The sequence below is a fragment of the Bos grunniens genome, chromosome 21, assembly GCF_055505025.1.
Source record: "Bos grunniens cultivar Pamir isolate PY7600 chromosome 21, Bosgru_T2T1.0, whole genome shotgun sequence".
Classification (NCBI taxonomy): Eukaryota; Metazoa; Chordata; class Mammalia; order Artiodactyla; family Bovidae; genus Bos; species Bos grunniens.
In genome coordinates, this window is record NC_141185.1 from 37,406,846 (window position 1) to 37,428,246 (window position 21,401).

The window sequence follows — 21,401 nt, forward strand, 5'->3', positions numbered from 1 at the left end:
AGTTCATCTTCTAACTGTTGATTTTGCTTTAACATCAATGTTCTTTATGCATTTTGAAATTTTGCTGTATAAGCACATCCTGAGGGGGCAGTTTTTCTCTGTATTTTTCCCGGCAACTGTTGGTTTTGTAGTTGCTCCTTTAATCCCCTGAAGTCCTGAGTGCAAAACCAGGTCTTATTTTTTTCTTATTGTCTAAAATGTTGGTTTTACCCTTCTTTTATATCCTGCTTAAGGCTCTATCCCTTGGTGATCTTGTAGGTATTGTGAATTCCGTCCCTAAACCAGCATGCGGCTTTGCTGGGTCAGCTTCCTCTGGCTTCGCTGGGTTGTACATTCTTTATTATTTTTTTTATTTTTAAGTTTACTCTGTCACTGTTAAAGTTTTGCATAAAAGTGGAGGGAGTTAGTGGTAGGCCCGCAGAGCCCAAGTTTAGAGAAGCATCCTGACTGAAGGTCCACTGTTAATATAACTCTAGCGCCTTTCTCCCTAAATGTAGCCAACAAAGACCTTCGAATATTGTGACATAGTGTCAGTTCCAGGCTTGCTGCTGCAGGTTTGGCCCCAGCTCCAGGATCCAGGCCTGGAGATGCTCTGCCCTGCATCCCATGGCTTAGAGTGAGCTCCATCGTGGAGCTTCAGCCTTCCCTCACACCCCTGCAGTGTGGTCCATGCCTGCCTCATTCTCTAATTTCCTTCTCTGGGTCTCGCAGTACTCTGCAGGTGCTGGAGATGAGCCCTGAACTCTGGCTCTGTCTGCTGTGGCCCCAGTGCTTCTCCTCTATTATTTTCTCTTCCTCCCTCAGTCCTCTTCTACTGGCGCAGAGCCTTGCTCACAGGATCCCCTGGCGTAGGGGACTTGGATTTACAGAGGCCCTGGAAACCAGAACTACAGCATTGTCTGGCCAGAAGCCTAGACACACACACCTGCAGACACACAAACATATGAACAATTTTTTAAAACACAGGTATGTTTATAGCTGTTCTATATCCTATATTACATTATAAACACGTCTTCTTGTCATTAGTAGTTCTTTAATATTTCAAAGGTGCTTACTACCATTTACTCAGTCTTTCTTTCAGTGTTATTTCCAGTCACTCTTAATTAAGAGGTAACCTGATGACCCAAGGCTTTGTCCACACTTTAGATTATGTCTTCAGGAAAGACCCCAGAAGGGAATGAGAATGTAAAAATCAATATATTGACACTATTGATACTACATATAAAATGGATAACTAATGAGAACCTACCGTGTAGCACAGGGAACTCCACTGGCTGCTCTGTGGCGACCTAAATCGGAAGGAAATCTGAAAAAGAGTATATATATATATATATAATATATGTATACACACACACACATATATGTGTAACTGATTCACTTTGTTGTACAGTAGGAACCACCATAACATAGTAAAGCAACTATACTCCAGTGCATGCGTGGATAGTCATTTCAGGCATGTCCACCTCCTTGCAACCCATGGGACTGCAGCCTGCCAGGCTCCTTTGTCCATGGGATTCTCCAGGCAAGAATACTGGAGTGGGGTGCCATGTCTTCCTCCAGGGGATCTTCCCAACCCAGGGGTCAAAACCACTTCTGCAGCTCCTGCATTGCAGGAGGATTCTTTATTACTGAGCCACCAGGGAAGCATAATCTATACTCCAGTAAAATTTAATTAATAAAAGTCAGAGGCTCTGGCTATTGATGTCTGTCTAGAGTGGGTGCTTGCATCCTGGTGACATTGGGATTTGAGCTGCCCTCACCCCAGCCTACTCACCCCCAGTAGCTCCCGGCTTGCTGTGAGCAGGGAAGGCACCTAGATGATGCTTCAGACAGTGAGTGACTTTATTTCCTCTGGTCAAGAGTTCCCTGATTACAAACTCTTTCGTTGCTTTAAGAAACTCCTGGTTGGGCCCCAGATACGGGGAATGAAGTACCCGAGTGAGTGGGAAGGCCTCTGGCTCACCAAATCAAGTTTCTGAAAGGCTGCCAGATGTGAGCTTTGACACCTAACGACAAAAAGGCTCAAGGTTTTATGTAGTGAATGTTTTCTGAGGTTCCCGCTTTACGGTTTGCTGAACTGTTTTCTTCTACGCCTCCATAATCCTTGCAAACTAAACTGCAAGGTGGAGGTCCTTATTCTCCCCATTTTCCAGAGGAGCTGACTGAGGCTCAGAGCCACTTGGACAGTGTTTCTTAAAATGCAGTGTGCACATGAGTCATCAGAGATTTTACTAAAACACAGATTTGGATTCAGGTGATCTAAGATTCTGGTTTCTAACAGGTGATGTCAATGCTGCTGGTTGAAGGACCTTACTTGAAGAGGGAGGTGCCAGGGAGCACTGCCACATTGTACACATCCTAAGGGACTGAATGGGGCCCGAGTCTGTCTGACTCCAAGCTTGCACCCCGCGTCTGCAGTTCTCACCTAGATTCCTGCAGTCTAACCACTTACTTTTCAGGACGGCAGAGGGTTGGATGCTTCTGCTGGAGGGAGAGAAAGCTTTGTTCGGGGAGGGGCTGCCCTCTCCAGGCCCCCTCCCCTTCCTTGAGATTTAATGAGGAAAAGACGGATGGAAGGGGATTGTCTTGGAGGCAGTGAAGCACCACAGCCAGGCAGCCATCCATGGGTCTGTTGGAAAAATTAATTTTTTAATTAAAAACATCTTTTTCTCCCCCTCTTCTTTCCCCTTTTGCTTTAATGTCTCAGTCTGGAGTAATTATGAGTCACTCTGGGGAGATTGAACCTTAGAAAAATGGTTGGTGCGACTGGCGAGAATTTATCTGATTAACTTGGGCTCAGCTTTTGAAGAAAGCAAAAGAGAAGTAAAAAGAAAAAAAGGAGGAGGGAAAGCCCCAGGTCCCCATTCTCCTTCTGGCACAAAAGTTAATCACAGCGTCTCGGAGGCCAGGTGGGTGCTGGCCACTCCTTCAGGCCAGCCGATTCAGGATGGGTGGGGAGGGCCAGAGCTTATCTGCTTTCCCTTCTTAGGACCCCACTGTCCCCTGCCCCAGCCAGGGCCCCACCTGTCCTTCAAGTTTTCCTCCAGGGCCAGAACATGTCACTGTGACTAACCTAGCAAGGGAGAGGGTCTCTTAGACAGGGTTCCTGAAAAGCAGAGCAGGAAAAGGAGGTCCGAGGGCTAGAGGTTTATTAAACGAGTGCTTTCAAGTGATGCCAAGAGAGTGGGATAGGACGGGGAAGAAGCTAGGCAAGGATGATGGGTCAGTTGAAGTCTGCTCTCTGCCTGATCCCAGGGGAGCCCTGGAGCTTGAATAGCATCAGAGTTGTCAGGAGGCAAAGGGGCTGGGGGCAGCGGGGTGGGCTTTTGTTCCTGGATCTGTCAGCCATTGGCTGTGGGTTGTAAACCTTCAAGCATTTCCCGATAAGGTCGGTCTCCCTTGGCTGAGGGCAATGCTCTAGAGAAGGACAGCTGTGAGCTGTTGACAGCCAGAACTCACAGCAGTGCTCAGAGGGTGGGGGGTGGGGGTGAGGATGGCGGGGATACACTGGTGGAAGGGATCTGGGTGAGGTGCCAGTAGCACCTATTACTGTTACTGGGGGAGGGGGAGTCTGGTGGGTTGCAGAGAAGTGGATGGATTCATGGTGATTTAGGAGATAGAGTTGATAGAACTTAGTTGAATGAGGGGATGATGGAGAGCAAGGTGACAAGGGGGCTTCCAGGTTACTGGTTTGGGTGACTGGATAGCTGGGGGTGCTAAGTTCTTAGATGGGCACCCAGAAAGAGGGCAGACCTGGTCTGGGGGAGGAGGGCGATGTGTTATCTGAACATGGTGGACACCCAGGTACAGGGGTTGAGCAGGCAGCTGGGGGTGGTCCTAGCACCTATCAGACTCCCAGGCACATAGTAAGCACTCAGTAAACCTTTGCTGAAAAATAGACTAGCTAACACCCTTATGGCATCCACCATGCACCAGGCACTGCATTAGACTCTTTTACCTCTGAAGAAGGTGCTATTATTATCCCCACTGTACAGATGGAGACTCAGGGGCACAGAGAGGTTAAGTAGCCCACTAAGATCACACAGGGGGCTTCCCTGGTAGCTCAGCTGATAAAGAATCTGCCTGCAATGCAGGAGACCCTGGTTTGATTCCTGGGTTGGGAAGATCCCCTGAAGAAGGGATAGGCTACCCACTCCAGTGTTCTTGGGCTTTCCTGGTGGCTAAGATGGTAAAGAATCCACTGCAATGCAGGAGACCTAGGTTTGATCCATGGGTTGGGAAGATCCCCTGGAGGAGGGCATGGCAACCCACTCCAGTATTCTTGCTTGGAGAATCCCTATGGACAGAGGAGCCTGGTGGGCTACAGTCCATGGGGTTGCAAAGAGTCGGACATGACTGAGTGACTAAGCACAGCACAAGGTCACACAGGGTGTAAGTGGCAGAGCTGGGACGTGACTCCCCAGGGGCCATGCTACTGTGTGAATGAGTGAGACTTGAGGCCAGCCTGTTAGGGACCAGAGCACATGACTGTTTCATGTAGCACATGTACATACAGTCACAGGTATAGGCGGTCACATAAGCATGTGGCACAAAGGCAGCTCCTGTCTGCTGCAGGAAAGGATGCCCATAGCCTCAGGGAGGGGACCCTTACAGGGAAGCCCTCTCATCACACTGGACTGGCCAAAGCTACTTCTGACCTAAGTTACTGCTGCCTTTATAGCCCTTGAGGACAGAAAGTTACTGGGGGCTGGGCTAGAAGAAGGCATGTGGAAAGCCCTGGTGTCAGGCAGGACACCCTCCAATCCTGTTCTGCTATGACACAGTGTGGCCTGGCAAGTTCCTGAGCCTCTTGGAGCCTCAGTTTCCTCATATGTGAAATGGGAATGATTTATATTTCTTTCTCAAGATTTTTGTGAGAATCAGAAATGCTACATGGTGTCTGACCCACAGAGGGTACTCCTAAAATGGTGTCACTAGTATATGGAACAGCCTCTATGCTCCCCTTATTGTTACATTACAAACCCCTTTGCCTGGTTTTGGAAAATGTAAATATTGCCCTGAAGTAAATGGGCATCTTGTAGTTATCAACTGCCTGGCTGCCACCAGGGTGCTGCAGACATGCCATCCACGGGCCTGTCCAGCCGGATGGCTGGTGACTGCTGAGGGGGAAAGGCTGGGAAGAGAGGTTTGGGGCTGGCAGGGTCTGGGCTCTCTTGTACAGGCACCTAAGCTGGCAGTCTTTATTCAGCCCCTACCCATGACCGCCAGGAGGGAGACTGCTCAGCTGAGACTAAAGCCTCCCTCTGGAGCCCACCATCAGCTGGGCTGCACTGAGCACCCAGTGCCACCAGGGGGCACCCAGCTCCAGGGGGCACCATTCACGTTACAGTCCGTGGAGTTGGGCTCTGGGGGGATGCAATTAGTGGAAAACAACATGAGTAAGGCTCCTGGAGGTGTGCAGCTGAGACATGAGAACTCTTCAGGGTAGCAATCTCAAGGCTCTGCAACTGCTAGGAAAACCTGAGGAAGGGGCACGTGGGCTCTTAGTTGAAGCATGCAGGGTCTAGTTCCCTGACCAGGGATTGAACTCCTGTGCCCTGTATTGGGCCACTGGACTGCCAGGGAAGCCCCGGGGAACGCTTCTGGGGCTGTTCTGGTTAATTCAGGCTTAACCGTTTGGGTGCCAGACACCTGTTTATTGGCAATAGTGCTGCCTTCATGAGCAGACTAAGAATTGAGACCATCTTCCTGGAACACCAACGTTAGGATCTGAAACTGGACACCTACCTCCACCTGGAGTGCTGCTCTCTGACCTGCCCTGGCAGGAGCGGGAATTCTGAACTGCAGACTGTCCTTCCTCCTTCTGGCTGGTTCTCTGGTTCTCTGGCTCTCAGGACAGCAGAGCTCCATGAACTTGCTTCTTCGCGGTCACTGGCATCTCCCTTTTATAAGCATCGCCACCCAATCGGTTCACGACGTCCCGCCTTTGAGCTGGAACTGACCAATCACACTCGGCCTGGTTTCTCCGTTGCTAGGTGCTGAAGGCTGCCTCCCCATCGCCAAAGGGCTTGGGTTTTAAAAGTACAGTCCTAGGTCTGGAGCTGTTCCAGGAGGTTAGCTGCTCCGGGGAGATAGATTTAAGATTTCTTGAGCGCAGTAGGTTCAGCATACCATTCAGCATACCAGTAGGTTCAGCATACCATCACGGTTCTCGGAGCTAGAAGGGAGGAGAGAGCACCCGACCCGGGGTGATCCTGGAAGACTTCCACCGGGGGGCGGGGGCGGAAGGAAGATTTTCAGGTCCACCTTCGCTGTCCCTTTCTGCAAACAGCAGACCCTTCTCAGTGCCCTGCCGGCAGCCTCTGCACTTCCCTTCTGGCAGCGTTGGGACACCTCCCAGCCCCACTGCCAGTCCTGGCATGGTCCTCATCCCTGAGCTCCGCTCTGCCCTAGGACCCCCTTCCTTTCTCTCTTACACACACCCAGGGCCCAGTACCCCCAGGCCTAATCCAAACACCCCTCTCTGGCTCCAGACACTAGGAATGGAGGCGGCCCAAGAAATGAAACAAGAGGACTCAGAGACAAGGGAAGAGTATCCTAGGTGGGGAGCACAGTGTAAGCAAAGGCTTTGGGGGCATGTGTGAGAATGTTTGCATGTCTCTCTGCCCATATACACACATGTGTGCATGTGTTGGTTCCATGAATAAGTCTTGGGCACATGTGTGCATGTGTGTAAAAAGCTGAGAAAGGACATCAGTGCCTCCTTGTCTCAGATTTGTGGATTTTCTCACCTCCTCTCCCTACCATCCCACCCCCTGCTGTGGTCTCTCCTTGAAAAGCCTGGCTAGCTCCCTGGGGGTCCGGGCCCCTGAACCTGATCCCCACCTAGTCCCCACTCCAGCCAATGTATCAACTTCTGGATAAAAAATAATGATGAGAGCAGTGCACAGTGGAGCTAACATTGCCTCCAAATGGAGAAAATCCAATCTAATCCCCTATTCTTTCCCTCTCGCCACCCAGTTTTACCTCTTCTGGGCCCAGGGGCCCTGCTCCTGCACCTCAATCAAAAGGGCCCACTGAGAGTGGAGGGGCAGATCAAATCTGTGCCTCCTTTGCCCCAGGCTCCTGAGAGCAGCCTGGTGTCCTCATCTGGGCTCCAGCCAGTTCTGTCAGGCTGGAGTTCAGGTCCCTTCCCCTAGAGGGGCCTGTCTGTGTTCCCTGGGCTACAGAGAGGGGTCAGCGCAAGGAGGCCTGGGCTGGGGTCAGGGCCTGGCCTCCCCCAGGACTCTGTCCCTCTGAGCCTCAGTTTCTACAGCTGTAAAAAGGGGACCATGATCCCTGAGGCTCAGATGACGGGGAATGCGCAGGGACACTGTGGACTCTGAACTGCTGGAAATGCTGTGCTGGTCTCACTGGGGCCTTGGCCAATGGGAACATCTAAGGGCATGAGCCAGAGATGGCAAATGGGTACTGGACATTTGACCCACTGGGTACTGTAAAAAATTGAAATAGTGGCCAATATTTTAAAAATGGATGCCTTCTGAGGAAATCTGACTTTTGGTTCTCTTGAAATACCGGCAGGCCCACATGGAGTGGTTGGGGTTTTTAGGCAGAGCCTGCGCTTCCCTGGCCCATCCTCAGCAGCTCTGCTTCCGGTTACTTGCCTGACCACTTGGGGGCAGAGACCCCTAACCCTTTCAGAAAACGTTGGCATTTCAGAAGGGTCCTCCGCAGTGGTCCACAGAAGTGAGTGGGCTGTATTTGGGCGGGGGAGGAGGGCACATCTGTCTCCTGGGTCTCCTAGTGCACACCCCGCTCTGCGCCCCACCTCCAGCCCCTCAGCTTCAGCAGCTCCGAGTGGGGAGCAAGCAAGGCATTCAGTCTGGGATGTGACTACTTTCCCTGTTCCACCACCTTGACCATTGCCCACATGGGGTATCCTTCCAAAGCCCAGGGAGCCAGCTGGGCAGGTTCTCCCAGAGCAGGTATAAACTAGGCTAGACAGGGCTTTCTCCTTTGACTCCTCAGTGAAGCTCACCTGTTCTAAGGCTTGTGCTGTAGTCATCTCTGTGGATCAACCTGGGGCAGGGCTGGGAGAGCCACTCTCATCAGACTGGAAAATCTGGTGTTTCTGACCCACCGCTCCCCAGCTGTGTGACCTTGGGAAAATGACTTAGCCTCTCTAAGCCTCAGTTTTCTCATCTGTTAAATACATATTTCCATGGGATCATATAGGATCCTAAGAGTTCTTATAGGATCACATGGGATCAAGTGTAAGAGAATTGCCCTGGCACAGGGCAGGCACATAGTAGGTATTTAATAAGTGTCTGCTGAAAAGAGGAGTTGAGGGTTCTCAGGCCCAGCAGTGGAGCCTGCAGAGTTACTCTGCAATGGAGATTGAGTCACAGGGTCCTGGCCAGCTGGGATTGAAAGTGATGACAAGTCAGGGGCCTCTGCCTTGAGACCTTGCCCCTTCCAAGTTGGGGTGACTGGGAGAATGCAGGAGTGGGGAGCAAAGGGTAGAGGTGTAGCTTCTTCTCTTGCCCCACTGCCCACTCTTGTAATGAGGACACAGCTCGTTCTCCAGCATTTGAGCCCCTTCCATTTATTTATTTATTTTTTGTTGGCATATAATTGCTTTGCAATGTTGTATTACTTTCTGCTCTACTGTATTGTAAATCAGTGATATGTATACATATATCTCCTCTCTCTTGAACCTCTGTCCCACTCCCACCTTCCACCCTCTAGGTCATCACAGAGCACCGAGCTGAGCTCCCTGTGCTACCTGCTGCTGCTGCTAAGTTGCTTCAGTCATGTCCGACTCTGTGCGACCCCATAGACAGCAGCCCACCAGGCTCCCCCGTTCCTGGGATTCTCCAGGCAAGAACACTGGAGTGGGTTGCCATTTCCTTCTCCAATGCATGGAAGTGAAAAGTGAAAGTGAAGTCACTCTGTCGTGTCCGACTCTTCGAGACCCCATGGACTGCAGCCTACCAGGCTCCTCCGTCCATGGGATATTCCAGGCAAGAGTACTGGAGTGGGGTGCCATTGCCTTCTCCTAGCATGTTCCAACTAGCTATCTATCAATTTGTTTCATCCTTCCCTTCCCACTCTGTGTCCGTACGTCTGTTTTCTATGTCTGCATCTCTATCCCTGCCCTGCAAATAAGCTCATCTGAACCATCTTTCTAGATTCCATACATGTGTGTTAATATATGGCATTTGTTTTTCTCTTCTTGACTTACTTCACTCTGTATGACAGACTCTAGGTTCATCCACATCACTACAAATGACCCAATTTCATTCCTTTTTATGGCTAACTAATATCCCACCATATATATGTACCACAATACATCTTCTTTTAGCCATTCATATGTTGATGGACATTTAGGTTGCTTGTATGTCCTGGTTATTGTAAATAGTGCTGAAATGAATATTGGGATATATGTGTCTTTTTGAACTATGTCTTTTTCAGGGTATATGGAGTCCTTTCCTTAAACAGGAGGGCCCCTGCTTTCTTCAATCACTAGGATCTGGCTGCCTGGTTTCCCACTGAGATGGGGGAGTCTGGGGGCCCAAAGAGGCAGGGTACGGAGGGAGAAGATGACCCCATAATCAATTGGTCCTGGAGTCACTTCATGGGGTTTCCCCATCAGGACTTGTGAATGGTGGGTGGGAGACTGAGGGAGACACTCTCAGAGCCTTACTCAGTCTAAACTTGAAAGCACAGGTGGGACAAGGATATTCCAGGCCCCCAAGGGGGAACTGTGGGATGGAGAGGATCTGAGCAGCCTCTGAAAGGGAGGCCCTCTTCCTCCTCCCTCTAAAGACTGTCATCTGGCCATTGCACATAGCAATGGTGACCACTGCCTTCTCCCCCTGTGTGCTTCTGGAGCGACAACCTGGGGGGTATACATCTGGGTGTGTTGCTATCCCAGAAGAGGGGTCTGCCCAGGGATGATGAAGGATAATGAGGATTATGGTGGTGATGATGGCAGCTGATGACATTTACTGAGCACCTGGGCTGAACACTTCATGATGCACTCATCTCAATTCTAGGGCTACAGACCAGCCCATCTCATTGAGGTGCATCCTCTACCTGAAAATTCAAATGGAAACAGAGCCACCCACAGGGAGGAGGGAGCATCAATTCATCGATTTCACAAAAGGATTGAGCTTGGTCACGGTGGTGATGAATCTAAGAAATAGCTCCCCACGTGTGCTTAGGGTAATAGTTCATGTCTCAAATGTTGATGTACCTTCCTTGTTTTTAAGAACATGTCCAGAGAACCAAATCAGCTGCTTTGGGGTCTCCAGACTCCCTGCTTACAGGCAGGAGAGCTATTTCAGGACCCTGGAGAGTGCCCCAAACCCCCAGAGGTGGGTGGAAAGTCGAATCGGGCTTTTCAGAAGTGGCTCATCCTGGGAAATCATCACATGGGTTGGGACCCGGGGCCTGGAGCCCTGGGAACACTGACTTGCCCAAGTTATTCAGTGAGTCAGAGGCCTCATGTTTCCATACAGCCTGACTGCCTGCGCCTGCGTCTTCTGGAACAGAGCAAAAGCAGGGGTAGCCCAGCTGGCTTATCTGTGCTGAGTCTGCAAAGACACACGTGCCTCACTTTCTGTACTCTAAAAAGTGTGTGCAAATAGGAGTGCTGTAAGTTGAATCCTACCCCCAACACTATTCTGGGTTGCTCTGGTCTTTGGGGGCAGTACTTGGCTGTTTTGATAGGCAGCTTGGTAGATGGTTAGAGTCATGGCCTGTGCAACATCACTGCCTGAAACTGAATCTTGCCTTGGTCTCTCCCAGGCTGTGCAAACTTGGAGGCATTACTTAACTTCTCTGTGCTTCAGTTTCCTCATCTGTGAAATAAGGATGACCCCGGCTTGATTCCTGGGTTGGGAAGATCTGCTGGAGAAGGGATAGGCTACCCATTCCAGTATTCTTGGGCTTCCCTGGTGGCTCAGCTGGTAAAGAATCTGCCTGCAATGCAGGAAACCTGGGTTTGATCCCCTGAAGAAGGGAATGGCTACCCACTCCAGTATTCTGGCTTGTAGAATTCCATGGACTGTATTGTCCATGGGGTAGCAAAAAGTCGGACACCACTGAGTGACTTTCAATTTCACTTTCAAAGGGTGCTATAGAATGAAACATAATACATAAAGCACTTAAAGCAGTGCTTGGTATGTAGTTAGTGCAGTAAACTGTTATTATTTTTTAACCTCAAGCATTTCTGCTCCAACTGCTCCAAGAACCTCCAGTACATGGCCAGGTTCTTCCCATAGTAACCTCTACTTGCTTCCAGAGTCAGGCTAGGAAGAGGCAGGCATTTTCTGGGCTTCTAAACCGTTGAATATCTGAAGAAGCCTTGGTTTGGAAACTGAAAGGCCCCACTGCGCTGCACCAGGGATTTTGGAACCCAGAGAAGAAGCTGGACCTTGGCACTAGCTTCCTCCTTGATCCTTCTTAATATGGTTCCAAGTCTGGTCTTTAGAAAACAGAAAGATCCAGGCTCAAAGGGCAAGTCATTATTGGCCTCTTGGGCCCCCCTCTGTGTATGGGCATAACGATACCTTTGACAAGGTGGTTCAGAGGATGAGATGAGAAAATGTGGGCAAAGGACAAACTCAAGTGCTTTAAGGGCTGTGTATTGGTGGCTGTCACATGACTATCTTCCTAACGTCTCTGTCTCACTGGAGTCTCTGCCACTCCCCTCTCCCTCCTACTGGATGAAGTTCTCATTCCTTCTCCTTGACTGCTTGGCGTGGTCCAATCCAAAAGACTCAGGAACCTTTAGGGTCAGCCCACCTAGGGCCAAACCTCAGAGAGGGAGGCTTTTAAAAGATAATAGTGGATTCTGGCTTCCTGTGGCCCATTTCCTGTGGCCTTATTCCTTCTCTATGCTTTGTTTTAGTATTAAAGCTGTGGGTTTCTAGACAACTCCTTTGTCCCATAGCCCTGGGCAGAACCCCTTCTCCACTCCCAGCTCTACCCCATTCCAGCAGCAAGTGGGTAAACAGTTGTCTTACTAGCAGCTCAGATTTTAAACAATTATTTATTCACTTACTTTTGGCTGCTCTGGGCCTTTGCTGCTGCCCGTGAGCTTTTAGTTGTGGGGAGCGTGGGCTACTCTCCAGTTGTTTCTCCTCATGGTGTCTTCTCTTGCTGTGGGGCCCGGGCTCTAGACCAGGGCTCAGTAGTTGGGGCGCATGGGCTCAGTTGCCCCGTGGCATGTGGGATCTTCCCGGACCAGGGATCAAACCCACACCTTATGCGTTGGCAGGCTGGTTCTCAACTACTGGAGCGCCTGGCAAGTCCAGCAGCTCAAATTTAACAAGCACGAACATGAACTGGATCCGATCTTGGCTTTATCACAAAAGTCATCTCATCTATAATTAGCATTAACTTAGCATGTATTTTGTGTCCAGAATTGTAAGAAGCACTTTACACACCTTTTCCTATTTAATCACCCAATGACCCCATAGACGGCAGCCCACCAGGCTCCCCTGGCCCTGGGATTCTCCAGGCAAGAATACTGGAGTGGGTTGCCATTTCCTTTCCAATGAATGAAAGTGAAAAAGTCAAGGTGAAGTCGCTCAGTCATGTCCGACTCTTAACGACCCCATGGACTGCAGCCTACCAGGCTCCTCCGGTCCATGGGGTTTTCCAGGCAAGAGTACTGGAGTGGGGTGCCATTGCCTTCTCCAAATAGTCTCTAGAGGCAGCTCTTAATACTAATTGTATTTTACAGGAGAGGAAACTGAGGCTGGGAGGGCTGAAGGATGCTTGGGTAACAGGGAGGGGGCCTTCGAGCAGCAAGGAAGCTTGTGAAGCCCTTAGCTCCGTGCCCAGAACGCAGAAGGTGCTCAGTAGAAGGGGTCAGCCTGGTCTACCCTGGGGTCTCTCTCTGGGACTTCTAACTGGGATGACTCTTCGTCATGCGCTCTCACCCACCCTTGTACCAACTCTTCTAATGGCCAGAATGGATTAGTTTGCATTTGAGCCAGGCAAGGTTACTAGAATTCCAGGCAGTATGAGAACTGGGTGCAGGGAGAAGGGGACGCAGAGGATGGCCACTGGCTCTAGCCATAACTGAGGCCCTTTCCTGCCTGCTGCTGCGGCCACTTCCAAGCAGGACTGCGGGGTGCTGGGCTGTGGACTCAGCATGGAGTGAGGTATGGCTTTTGTGGGCTTCTCAGTAGTGGGTTACACAATCTGCCTGGGAACTTGAACACAGCCCAGACCTCACCCCTCCTCTGCAGATTCTCTGGGTTTGGGGTATGAGGGTAGGTGGGCTGGGACTTTGGGGGCTTCAGGTTCCCTTCTACCACTGTCCCAGGGCTTGGCCCTGACCATGACCTCCCTACAATTCCCACTTGGGTTGCAGAGGAGACCAGACTTCTCACTGTGGGCTCTGTTGTGGGCAGTTGATCATCGGGCTCAGGGCAGGTCTTTGTCTCTTTTTGGGTTTCAGGATCCTCATCTTGTAGAATGGAGAAGAAGACTGGCTGTTCTCAGAAGGCTCCCCCAGCCCTGCCATGTAGTGGAGTAAATACAAAGGAGGATCCCTCTCCCTCTGCCTGCGCTATCAGAGGGTAGGAGTGGAGGGTGGGGACAGAGGGCCTGGGTCAGGTAGGATGCAGGGAATGAGGCAGATGGAGGAGTTTCAGTGGATCCTTGCCCACTGGCTTGAGGTGTTAAGTGACTTGCCCATGGTTGCATAGCTGATAAGTGGCAGATCAGGGGCTGGCTCGGGAGGAAAGAGGCCAGGGACCCTGGCTGGCTGAAGCAGGGAGTCGGAGGGAGAGTCAGTCCTCAGGGAAGGCTGATCCAGCCTGTAGACCAGCACTGGAACCAGGAGGGACTTATTCCATCTGCCTCTCTCTCCCCATTCCACAGATGGGGAAACTGAGATCAGAGAAGGGATAAGATTGCCCAGGCGCATAATGTCAGTTAATGATGACCCTAGAAATGTTTCCTAGGGTTCTCTCCTAGACTGGGATATTGTTAAATGAGATGGGGAAGAAAAAGAGGCAAAGGTGAGTTTGAGGAGGGTTGGTGAGTTCAGTTTGGATCCATTGAATCTGAGATGCTCAAGAGATGGGCCTAAGCGGCCAGCATGGAGGTGAGCTTGGATTTGAAGCAGGGATGTCTACACCAAAAGTCATTTTCTTTTTAGCACATCATCCCAGGCAATGTGTGTAGTGCACACAGTCAAGTTACTGAGGGTCAAGGAAAGGTCAGAGAGGGCTCGTGCTGAGGGCAGGGCCAGCACTTGGGAATAGTAGTGCTGAGGACAAAGTTTCAATCAGGGAAGGCTTCCTGGAGGAGGCCACTGAGTGGTGTGTCCTTGAAGGCCATGCTCAGGAAGATTATGTGATTTGCCTAAGGTCACACAGCTGGAAAGTGGTGGAGCCAGGATTTCAACTATGTCTGCCTCCTTCCAGGGTCTCTGCTCTCAATCCCATAGGCTGATACTCTAAGAGTATGGGGCCTGGTAGGGAGGGGCTTGGGGAGAAAGGGCCGGGAGCTAGAGGGTGTGTATGATGGATTTAGTCTCTTCCAGTTCAGACCAACTTTCTCCATTCTGTATATGGTCAAATTCCAAATCAACGAAGAGCAGAGCTTTGACCCTCAAAGTTTCAGAACACAAGAGCTGAGACTGTTCTAGTTTTACGGCAGATCCGACTCCAGGTATAGTGGCTTTTAAGTGTAAGTGGCCTGGGCAATTACTTAGCACCAGTGAACTGACGTGCACCCAGAATCTCCCTTGCCCCCCAGAATCTCCCTTGCCCCCCAGACTGATCTGTCACCACGCCCGAGAGTTCATTCATCCACCGTGATGGATGTGCAGACGTGGCCTGACTGGTGTCTTCCTAGGAGGGAGCATTGCTTTGGCTCCTCCCACTTGGCGCAGAGGGGACTTACAGACTCTTCTCTCCTGGGCAGAAGGGGCAGAGGCCCCTTTCCTCTATGCTTTGCAGAAAGCCAGTCTGCCATGTGAAAGACTGGCTTGCCTGACAGAAGGGCAGGGAGCGGTTGGGCACACCAGGCTGCAGTGGTGGCAGCCATGGCCAGTGCCAGCAGCTCACAGTGAGCATGCAGTATATCAAATGGAGAGCGCTACTCTCCGCGCAAATTAAAAATTAAAATTAATCAAACACTCAAATTGATTTCCTTCCCGTCTGTTTCATCTGTTTGCTCTGCTGTGCCAGTCAGATCTAGCCTTGCCCAGCCCAGTTCATCCCAACTTCACGCCAGTGCTGGGCAGCTCAGGCTGCTGCAAAGGTCTCTGCATGCCTGGGGGAACCGCAGCCACCTCTTTCCAGCCTTGGGGGAATTGAGTAAGGGTCAACCCTGACAGGTCTCTGAGCATGAGACCCGCTGCTTGGCTTGGAAAAGGGGCTGGTGGAAAGAGAACAGCAGTCTGGTCCAAAGAAAATACCCAGGAGTTCCCTGGTGGTCCAGTGGTTAAGAATCCACCTACCAATCAGGGGACACCAGTTTGATTCCTGGTCCGGGAAGATCTCACATGCTGCGGAGCAACTGAGTCCAGGTTCCACAACTTCTGAGCCCACACTCTAGAGCCCTCAAGCCACAACTACTGAAGCCTGCATGCCTAGAGCCCATGTTCTGCAACAAGAGTAGCTATCACAACGAGAAGCCCTTGGACCACAACTAGAGAAAGCCTGCACACAGCAATGAAAAGCCAGTCCAGCAGTAAATAAATAAATAAACCAAAGGAAATGCCTGTATTGGTCCGGGAGGCAGAACCTTAGGGAACACTCCTAGGGTCATCATTAACTGACATTATGAGCCTGGGCAATCTTATCCCTTCTCTGATCTCAGTTTCCCCATCTGTGGAATGTGGAGAGAGAGGCAGATGGAATAAATCCCTCCTAGTTCCAGTGCTGGTCTACAGGCTGGATCAGCCTTCCCTGGGGACTGACTCTCCCTCTGACTCTCTGCTTCAGCCAGCCAGGGTCCCTGGCCTCTTTCCTCCCTAGCCAGCCCCTGATCTGTCACTTATCAGCTGTGCAACCATGGGCAAGTCACTTAACATCTCTGAGCCAAAATTTCCTTAGGGGTGAAATGGGGATGTTAATACCAGCACGTTGAGGAAGATTAGCGAGCAGGAGGTTTATTGGGATTGAGACCCATGGCAGGGAGGGAGTGAGGGAAGCAGGACGGGGCAGAGCGGGGAGATGGTTTGTGATGCATTCATAGCATAGAGCAATGGGAGTCTGGACCTGAGCTCTCTCTGTGGGCTCGTCCTGAGTTGGGACAGGAGGGTTCGGCCTTTATCCCCTGCCTTGAGCTTCCCTGGTGGCTCAGATGGTAAAGAATATGCCTACAATGCAGGAGACCTGGGTTCGATCTCTGGGTCAGGAAGATCCCCTGGAGAAGGAAATGGCAACCTACTCCAGTATTCTTGCCTGGAGAAGCCCATGGGCTATATATAGTCCATAGGGTCACAAAGAGTCAGACACAACTGAGTGACTAGTACTTTCACTTTTGGTCATTTGTTGGATGCAGCTGCCCCTAGAGAGGCAAGGCCCTGGGCACGGAGCCTCTCTCTTCAGCTGAGGGGCAGGGGCTCATCTGTGGCCGGCCAGCCAGCCTCAACACTCCCAGCGACACCGAGGAGTGCTTCAGCCTGAAGGGGGTTCAAGCCGTGCACCGTGGTGCCCCCTACACAGTGCAGACCCTCAGGGAGGTGGGTGTGAGGGTTCCCGGGAACAAAGTCGCGAAGCCTGGCAGGGGTCAGCTCACAGGAAACTGTGTTGAGAGGCCATGGGGGGCCCCTCCTTTCCTCACCTCCACACTCAGACACTCACCAAGCCCTGCTTCTTGAATTCTTAAGTATCTACCCTCCATCCCACCCCATCCCCTCACCTGGAAGACCCCATTGGCTGTTTCTCCAGGCTCTGACCTTCAATTTTACCCCTCCATCTATCTTCTACACAGGAGCTGGAGGGAGTGTCCACAAATTTGGATCTGATCATCTGCCTCACCTTAAAATCCTTCAAAGTACAGTGATCACCTCCCATGACATTCAAGGACCTTGGTGACCCGGCTCTGATCCCCTGCCCTGCCCTATCTGCTTTCCTGCCCCTTCCTTGACAGTGTGGGTGCTTTCTTATTTTTCTGTCTGTTCTCAGCAGTCCTCACTCCATTTTTCTCTCCCTCCCTCCCGCTCTCCCTCCCTGGCTTCCTTCTTTCATTCAAACACCATCCAACTGGCCAGCACATGCTCCCTAAATGCCTGCAGTAGCCAGGCCCGGGCTGATGGGTGCTGAGGACTCAGAGGTGACCTCTGCTTGCACTGGGGCCTCCTCAGGCCCCCTTCCCCTGCCCAGTGAATTCCTATGCGCCCTTCAAGGGCAGCCAATCCACAGCCTTTTTGGGAGAGCCTGATCCTATGGACACCAGCCCAGGTGAGCGTGGGAAGCCCCCTCATCTCTTCTGAGGCTCAGGCCCAGGCGCCATGGGCTCCTGACTCTTAGTTCTGTGATCCTGCCAGCCACCTTGACACAGTGCCTACCACTCCAGAACTCAGAACCTTGGCCTTCCTCTGTGGATGTGCCTGTCTGCCTACAGCCTGTGAGTTCCCCAAGGAGCGGGCCCCCCAGGGCCTGGCACAGAACACATCCCCTGTGAGTGGGAGCCGAAGTGTAGGTCTGTCCCCCAAACTGTGCGTACGCTCAGGTCCTTAAACACCCCCTGCCTCACTGGCCTCCCAAACTGCAATTCCAATCCCATGTCTCAGTAATAGGCAGCGTCACCTCTCCACCAGATCCCCAACAACCACCTCTCCTGCTGCCCTTGGCATCCTCCTTTCCTGACTGCCACCCCCCAGGTGACTGTGATGGGCTGCAGGTCCCCAGAGTCTGTACTGGTCACAACCCTGCGATTCGGTTTCCTTATCTGTAAGTGAGGCCAATCCTTGTTCTCACTTCCTGGGCTGTAGTGAGGCTTTGCGGAGAAGGCACACGGGATAGACTTGTGGACAGCAAACCGCTTCCCCACTTACAGGTAGGTGTGATTGTCGTAGAAAAAGCTGATAGAACAGAACTGTGAACTGACTTGGCCTGGGCTGCGGCTGACCTGGGGGCAGCATCCTTATGATGGACCCTTAAAAAGATAAGGCCGATCAGAGCAGCAAGTACAACTCAGAGGAGCGAGGTTCCCACAGGGCAGAGGGCATTGCTGCCCAGAGAGGGAGCAAGTGCTGAAGTGGCCCCCTCCAGCTGTTGTCTGGACCCACATAGGAGCACTGGGAGAGGGAAGGTGGCACCCCAAGAGTCACCCTTCCCTGGACTTCCTATTGGGAGGTGTGTGGTGTCCTTGGGGAGGGCAGCTGGCTATGGTCTTCTGGGGGAGGTTTTAAAAGGTCAGCTGGGAGACTTCCCTGGTGGTCCAGTAGTTAAGAATCTACCTTTCAACACAGGGGACTTGGGTTTGATTACCTGATCAGGGAACTAAGATCCCACACTTCCTGGGACAACTAAGCCTGAGTACCACAGCTACTGAGCTCTGTGCACCACAATTGGAGAGAAGCCTGTGTGCCACAACTAAGACCCCATCTAGCCAAAAATAAATAAATAAACAAATATTTAAAAAAAATCAGAGGTCACTTGGTGTGTCTGTTTCCCCCAGTGCTGTTGACATCACGGTCCCAGGAGGACACTTGGCAAGGGAGCAGTGCCCCTGATAGAGAAGGTGGAGGTTATACCAATAAGCCGTTTATTCATCCTCTCTTCTCCCAGGGAGATAGGAGGGGAAAGGATGACACCCTTTTACAGATGGGAAAACCAAATGTGCAAGGAATCCAATTCAGCTCTTACAGGCCAACAGTGATTCCCAAACATCTGATGGGGGAGAAGTGGGTGAGGGCATGGGCCATGCTGGGGTGGAGGGGAGGAGGAAAGCCCCCTTGGAGTGCTTCATTTGGGAAGATAAGCTCAGGAGGAGAGGCGAGATGGGACGGCACTGGGCCAGCAGCAGACCCCAAGAAGCACCCTACTCCATACCCCTGCAGGGCTCTAGGCCTTGAATCCTCTGGCTCAGGCAGGATCATTTTGACTGTTGAGTCTTTTCCATTTGCTTATTACAGGATCAACCAGAGATGGCAAAGGAATCAGTCTAATCTTTGACTTACAGTTATGAGGGACAGAGAGAGGTGGGAGCTGACCAAAGTTATTCAGCCAGAGGCCAGGTGAAGGCTAAGCCAAGGTCTCCTGTCTCTCCCTGGCCTGGCTTACCAAGCTGTCAGTTCAGCGGCAAGTCTGAGCCTCAGCATGTCGCACCTTGTGCTAGGGCTGGGGCATCAGAGGAAAGGGGTGGAAGTGGTCCCTGGGTGCAAAGGTGCTGAGTGGTGGACTGGGGAGCAGTTGGAGGAACAACAGGCACTGTCCTCTGCTTCAAACCTCCAGGGCCAGCCCAGAGCCACCAGGCTAAACATTCAACTCCTTATGGGGTCCCTTGGAACCTGGTGCCCTGGCCCCATGCAGCCCCATCTCTAATCCCCTCTCCTTATGCTCTGGCCACAGGGCCTTTCTCTCCTTCCTCTCAACACAGGGCTTTTACACAAGCTGTTCCCTCTCTCTGGGGCCCCTGACTGCTCCAAGTTAATGTCTACCCAACCTTCTGGAGCTAGGTCAAAACGTCACATCCTGTGGGAAGCCTTTTCTGACCCTCAAGACCAGACTGTGCCTCAACCAAATAGCTCCACAGAGCTTCACGGCACTTGTCCTAGTTGTGATTTTACGTTTCTTTGCAATGTAAGGTGTTCTCTGTCTTTCTCTGGACTCTAGGTCCTCTGATGTGTATTCCCTACACCTGGCCTGGAGCCTGGCATGGAGCAAGCCCTCAACAAATGTTTGTGGAAAGAATGAAGAAAATGGCACTCAGTTCAAATCCTGGAAGTACACACTAAACTTCGGCTTCCTCTTCTCTGAAATGAGAATGATAACACCAGAATTAGTGTAAAGATGAACCAATGAATGAAAACTCCTGACACACAGTAGGTTAAGAGTACAAAGGAGGAGAGAGATTGGAGGGGGCAGGGAGTTCTCAGAGGAAGCCGTCTAGGTATGGAAGGACTTGAGAGGTGGATGAATTTGGGGAAGCCAAGAGGTGGTAGGACAGGTGGGAAAAGACTTGGAGGTGGGGAGGTGGGATGAGAGACAGCAAGGAGAAAGCCTGACTGGGTGGGACATTTCTCTCTTAGCGACCCTATTTCCCACCCTGATTCAGGAAGCCAGTTATTGACTGAGAAGGCCGGCAGGAAATGCCCACTGTCTCCTGGGATTCCATGCAGGCCACTTAGCCCCCGGCCAGACCTGACTTAGTGATTGGGTCTGGGGAGCAGCCAAAGTCTTCCCCCACTGGCCTGTGGACCCAGACGAAAACAGCAGAGGAGCTGTGAGCAAACATCAGTAGGGGCACTGACTCAGCCCGTGTGGCAGAAAGCAGCTAGTTCTTAGCTTCGCATGAAGGAGCATCTTCCTGGAGCTGCCCACACTGGCCTGGCCCCTAAACTCTGCTGCTGTGGCAGTGGGGAGTGATTCCTCCATGTGTCTGTTCATATTCATGCCTCGACTTTCTGTAAAGCCTGCTGGGAGGCAAAGGCAGTAATAGCTCCTGGTCACTAGCACAAGGGCAGGACATCTGAGGGTCCCAAGAGTCTTTTGTATCTGTCTGCCTCTCTGAAGAATTTCTGGATAAAGGGACATGGCCTGGACTTGTTGAGGGAAAATAAACGACTTAGACGTATGTTCATTGCCCCTTTTGGGCACACCAGCTTGTCCCATACTTAGGAAAGAAACTGAGGTTCAGAGAGGGTGTGCTACTTATCTGATGTTGCACAGCAAAACTGGGGACATAAATTCCCAAGCACAAGCACAAGCACAAAGGCTGTGTGGCTTCCAGCATAGGAGAGTGGGAGAAATGGAAGGGGATGTAGACTGCTACTCTGCTTGGATGTCAGGGACTCTGGGGAAAGGCTGTTTGTCTCTGGTTGGCTTCCCTAGGGTCCACCTGCAAGCCCTGGGAAGACTCCTCAGGAGGTGTGTTGAGCCAGAGCAGGTAACAGCCATGAGCTCATTTCCCTTGAGGCCCCCGGAAAGTCTGGTAGGAAGGCAGAAGGAAAATGGCCAGGGAAGGAGGGAAAAGGGAGACAGCAAGCACTTTGGGGGTGGTCCACAGAGCCAAGGCCAGGTGTGTGGAAGGAAAGGGACATTCGCTGAATGCTTCCTGTATGCGGGGTCATACTTGTGTATCATTCCTCAGGAATTCTTTGCCAACCTCCTTGGTGGCTGAGTATTTTTATTCCCATTGTACAGAAGAGGACACTGAGGCTGGGACTGGCACTGGGCATGACTTGACAACTAAGTCTGGGGTCTTTGCAGGGCACCTTGGTGGGTGGGTGCTAA

At 51.5% G+C, this 21,401-nt stretch overlaps 1 long non-coding RNA gene across 1 annotated transcript; it reads right to left on the reverse strand.

Moving 5' to 3' along the window:
- Positions 1 to 345: 345 nt before the first annotated feature.
- On the reverse strand, positions 346 to 5,925 carry LOC147349426 (uncharacterized). Its single transcript, XR_015149826.1, has 4 exons — positions 5,749 to 5,925; positions 2,453 to 2,629; positions 1,250 to 1,306; positions 346 to 925 (listed from the first exon to the last, which is right to left on the reverse strand). It is a non-coding gene; the product is annotated as an uncharacterized LOC147349426 (long non-coding RNA).
- Positions 5,926 to 21,401: the final 15,476 nt, after the last annotated feature.